We start from the raw sequence: 6000 nt of genomic DNA on the forward strand, positions 1-6000 counted from the left end.
CACTGCCTGCTTCGCTGTGTTGGCTCATTGCTCGAAGGACCTCATCCTCGGGTTAGATTTTCTTCGGGAACACGGTGCGATAATCAACCTCCGCGAACTTGTCGTGACGTTCTCACCTCATTGTGCCATAGCCGAAAGCAGCGAGCCCGACAGGCCTGTTTTTCGCGTGTTTGATGACAATGTCACGCTACCACCACGCTCCAGTTTGTTTATTACAGTGGAATGCTCCAACCCACGCACTCCTCACGGGGTTGCGGAAGGTAACCTGTCGTTACTGCTGAGTCAACAAGTCTGCGTTGCGCGGGGTGTTACTTCCCTCCGCGGACTGCGAACGCAGCTTTTTGTTACGAACTTTAGCGCCGAATACCGCCACTTGCCGCAAGCAACCGCCATAGCCTATTTCGATGAAATTAGTGACTCAGTCTCCCACTGCGCCTGCTCCCTCAACGATACCCATGCATCGACGTCTGACGCCCCCGTTATGACTGACGTGAACCCCGACCTAACCGCCGATCAGAAACACCGCCTCCACATGATCCTCGACTCTTTTCGTGACTGCTTTGCGACCACTTCTAAAGTTCGACAAACATCGGTCGCTAAACACCGCATTGTAGTGGGTGAAGGCGAGAGGCCTGTACAACACCACCCCTATCGAGTGTCTGCGAAAGAGCGGGAGGTGATTCGGAGGCAGGTTGAGGAAATGCTCCGCGACGAGGTTATTCAGCCGTCAACAAGCCCGTGGGCTTCGCCCGTTGTGCTGGTCGCCAAGAAGGATGGCACTCTCCGATTCTGCGTCGACTATCGTCGCCTCAACAAGATTACTAAAAAGGACGTTTATCCGTTGCCCCGAATTGATGACTCGTTCGATCGCCTGCGTCATGCCCGATGCTTTTCCTCTCTTGATCTAGGCAGTGGGTACTGGCAGATCGAAGTCGATGAACGTGACCGTGAAAAACCGCGTTCATAACGCCTGACGGTTCGTACGAGTTCAAGGTGCTCCCCTTTGGCCTGTGTACCGCTCCTGCCACCTTTCAAAGAATGATGGCCAATGTCCTGGTTGGCCTCAAATGGCAGTCGTGTCTCGTCTATCTTGATGATGTGGTTATTTTCGCTGCGACCTACGAAGAACATCTCAAACGCTTGAGTGCAGTATTGACGGCCATCCGATCAGCCGGTCTATCTCTAAAACCCGAAAAATGCCACTTCGCGTACCAACGGCTTAAGTTTTTGGGCCATGTTGTGACAACTGAGGGTGTCAGCCCCGACCCCGACAAGACGGCTGCTGTAGCTGCGTTCCCGACTCCCACTGATAAGCGAGCGGTGCGCCGGTTTCTTGGCCTCTGCGCATATTACCGACGCTTCGTGCAAGACTTCTCCACGCTGGCTGAGCCTCTCACACGGCTGACAAAAGACGATCAGCCTTTCGTCTGGGGCCCCGCCGCGGTGGCTCAGTGGTTAGGGCGCTCGACTACTGATCCGGAGTTCCCGGGTTCGAACCCGACCGCGGCGGCTGCGTTTTTATGGAGGAAAAACGCTAAGGCGCCCGTGTGCTGTGCGATTTCAGTGCACGTTAAAGATCCCCAGGTGGTCGAAATTATTCCGGAGCCCTCCACTACGGCCCCTCTCTCTTCCTTTCTTCTTTCACTCCCTCCTTTACCCTTCCCTTACGGCGCGGTTCAGGTGTCCAACGATATATGAGACAGATACTTCGCCATTTCCTTTCCCCCAGAACCAATTATTATTATTATTATTCGTCTGGGCACAGGAACAGCAGGACGCCTTCGAAAAGCTCCGCAAAGACCTACAAACAACGCCAATTCTTGCCCATTTTGACGAGGAGGCGGATACAGAACTTCACACCGATGCCAGCAACATTGGCCTCGGTGCAGTCCTCGTCCAGTGGCAAGATGGTGTTGAGCGTGTGATTGCTTACGGCAGCCGCACGCTGTCTCGGTCCGAGGCCAATTACTCAACCACTGAAAAGGAGTGCCTAGCTGTTGTGTGGGCGATAACGAAGTTCCGGCCCTACTTGTATGGTCGCCCGTTTCGGGTCGTGAGTGACCACCACTCACTGTGCTGGCTCGCGAATCTTAAAGACCCCTCGGGCCGGCTAGCTCGTTGAAGCCTTCGCTTGCAAGAATTTGATGTAACAGTTGTCTACAAGTCGGGCAACAAACACAGCGATGCAGACTGCTTGTCCCGTGCTCAAATCCCGTCCAGCTCTGATGACCTCGAAGATGACCCCCTCTTTATTGGTGCTCTGACCACGTCCGACCTCGCTCAACACCAGAGGGACGACACGGAATTGCAGCCACTCATCGATTATCTTGAGGGTACCGCCTCGTTACCGCCTCGTCTATTCGCGCGTGGCTTGTCGTCGTTTTGCTTGCGAGATGGCGTTCTCTACAAACGAAATTACGCCCCGACGGACTCTGGTTACCTGCTCGTGGTTCCAACGGCGCTCCGCACTGACGTTTTGCAGGCATGCCACGACGAGCTTCCTTCCGGCCACCTCGGGTTTTCTCGAACGATGGCACGAGTTCGTCACAGTTATTACTGGCCCAGGCTTTCTGCGACTGTCAAGCGTTATGTACGTACTTGCCGCGAGTGTCAACGTCGGAAGAAACCACCTTTCAAGCCGGCTGGCTTGCTCCAACCCATTGCTCCGCCGAGAATTCCTTTCCATCAAGTCGGCATGGACTTACTGGGCCCATTTCCTACGTCATCATTGGGTAACCGGTATATTGTGGTTTCCACCGACTACCTCACCCGGTATTGTGAGACGAAAGCCCTTCCCCGCGCCACTGCTGCTGAAATTGCTGACTTTTTCATCATCAGCATAGTCCTCCGCCATGGCGCCCCTTCTGTTGTTTTAACTGACCGAGGCACAGCGTTCACGTCCACGCTTACTCAGGAAGTTATGCGGCTCAGTGGCACAAGTCATTGTAAGACCTCAGCTTACCATCCTCAAACCAACGGCCTAACCGAGCACCTCAATAAGACTATCGCTGATATGATTTCTATGTACGTCGACGACGGCCATAAGAACTGGGACGAAATTCTTCCGTACGTCACGTTTGCCTACAATACTGCCCTTCAAGAGACGACGGGCTTCACGCCATTTCGTTTGGTACACGGTCGTGAAGTAGTGACTATGTTGGACACGATGTTGTTGCCCGATATTGCCCGCCCATCCGTTGCCGACGCTGATGCATTCGTTCGCCATGCAGAGGCTGCCCGCCGGCTGGCTCGGCAACGAACCTGCGTGCGGCAAGAAGTCGATGCTCACCGCTATAACCTCCGTCACCGCGAAGTCATTTTCCAGCCTGGCGATCAAGTGTGGGTTTGGAGCCCCATCCGTCTGCGCGGTCGCTCCGAGAAGCTTTTGCGCCGTTACTTCGGCCCCTACGAGGTACTCTGCCAACTCAGCGACGTTACGTATGAAGTGCGCCCGCAAGGGAGTGTTCGTTCTTCCAGACGCCCGCCGACATCCGAAATTGTGCACGTCGCAAGACTCAATCCATACCATGCCCGCTAGGACAACTCTCACCACGTTCGGTGCCTGGGATTCAGTTAACACCAACACGTGGCTCCCCCTCACTGTCAGGCATCGAGTCGATGCCTTTCCAGAGGGGAGGGGCAATGCCGCACTTAGTTTAGCCATCACGCTACCGGCTCCCCCGTGCGGTCTGTCTTCGACCTTTGTCGCGCGCCGGACTTCGTCCTCTTCTGCTCGGTGCTAGGCCCTGCCGGCTACGCTCTGCGCAGTGTGCTCGCCAGGTACTGTTCTGCCACGTATTGAACGTCCTACCGGCGTCCGTGACAATATTAATACATAGGGCGACAAGTATATTAGTTGCTTTCAGGGTTATAGCCTTGAATCATTAATCGAGCTTCCAACTCGTTGCATTTCAATCGAATCCGGCTCACTCACTGAGCATGCATTAAGAAACCATCTCGATCCTCCATCGGCCTTCATCATTTTCATTTATGTTACCGATCATCACCCTGCAGCCCTCACTTTTAAATAGTCTGCGTGCCACAAAACACAGTTTTACCTAGAATACCCTTGATCGCACAAACTTCCTTCGGTAGGTACCTTCTACAGATTGGAAGACTGCTACTTCGTTGACTGATGCTCAGCTAGCGTATACCACATTATCATACATAATTGCTGGCTGTTTGGCTTCTTGTACATAAGCGATTCTGTGCCGTAAGAACTGTTTATCTCGTAAAACCCCTTGGCTTACTAAAGGCCTTCTCAGAGGTCTAAGAAAGGAGGAAAATATATACTGGAAGACTAAAAGACAACCATTTTATACTCATGTACATTATCATAAGTCGCGTTGCTGTACCTTGACGGTACTGCTAAAATGCTGGAGAAATTTATGTAAATCAAATCATCTCCGGCTCTACTTCCAGCAAACGATGGCGACTCATTAAATATTTTGGCATAAGGAATTTAAAGACATTCATACCAACTATCATTCACGACAGAATACCTGTTCGTAACCTTTTAGAGGTTGCCAATTCTTTTGGCGATTTCCTTTCCTCTCTATCTGCAGCTCCTACTTTGATCTGCCCCGGACTGCACGACTGATTCTGAGCATTCACTCTTCCTCGCCCCCACGTTACCAACCGAGGTCAAAAGTGGAATTATCAACACGATTATCAATGGATATAATATGAAACAGTTTGCAGATGCCAGTACTTATGTTGCCACACATATAATTAACTTAATTTTTGAATGTGGGGTATTTCCCCAAGAGCTCAATAACAGTAAAGTTGTGCCTAAATTCAAGGAAGGAGATAACTGCCTCATCAATAATTTTAGGACCAACTCGGTCCTCGCTTGCTTCAGGAGTATCGTTGAGAAACTAATCTTTTTACGACTGTCTATTTATCCAAAAATAGCGTGCGGTATGCGAAGCCATTTAGTTTCCAACATGGTTTCTCTACAAACCTGGTTCTGAATTACTTCAGTGACAAATGTAAATTACAAATAGACAAAGGTAACTAAGTACCTTGGTTCTTGATTCAGTTCAGTTTAAGGGATTTACCGTCCAAAACGAGTCAGGCTATGGGGGTCCGTAGTGGAGGCGACTCAGGCATTGGGGTTCTTTAACGTTCATTGAAATCACAAAGTGCACGGGCCTCTAGCATTTTGCCTCCATAGAAATGCTACCACTGCGGCCGGGATCGCAACCGCGTCTTTCGGGTCAGCAGCCAAGCACCATAGCCAGTGAGCCACCGTGGCAGCGGGTACCACTGATTCAATGTTATTTATTTTACTTACGTTTTTAACAGAGTTAAGCATGATGTCCTTATTTTTAAGCTAACGTCGGATGTTACTAATAGGATTCCTTTAAAAGTTTTTCGCAGTTTCTTATCTTACCGTGAACAAACACTGTGCATCTCGGGTATCTGTTCTAATAAAAAGATTATAAATACAGGAGTTCCACAAGACTAATTTAGGTCCATTTCTATTTCTGATCTATATTAATGATCTTAGCTACCTCTCTCCATCTACCGATTTCTTTCTTTAAGCTGATGATACACAGTTATCTCTCAGTTAAATATTTCAACACGTTAAGAACAAAGTTCAATTTAGATTTCATTAACAATTCAGTCTGGTGCTATAATAATGGTCTTCGCATCGACCTTGGTAAATCCAAGTTCGCGGTATTAATTTTCAGGCATATAACCGCCCCAAACCATCTTTTGATCAACTCTGATTCCATTAAAATTTCGGATCATTGCACATTGCTTGGTGTAGAACTGGATCAGTACTTAAAATTCAGTATGCGCAATCAACATCGACAAAAATATCCCATGGGGTCACATTTTTTCTAGAAGACAGCACTTTACATACCCTACTTGCGCTCTATTATGCCCTCATTCATTGTTGCTTGAATTATTATATCACTTCGTGGAGTCAGACATACCACTCTGATTTCTCCATACTCCAGCTCACTTAGAACCAAGCGGTTCGTGTAATCA

The sequence above is a fragment of the Amblyomma americanum genome, chromosome 1, assembly GCF_052857255.1.
Source record: "Amblyomma americanum isolate KBUSLIRL-KWMA chromosome 1, ASM5285725v1, whole genome shotgun sequence".
In the NCBI taxonomy this organism is placed as follows: domain Eukaryota; kingdom Metazoa; phylum Arthropoda; class Arachnida; order Ixodida; family Ixodidae; genus Amblyomma; species Amblyomma americanum.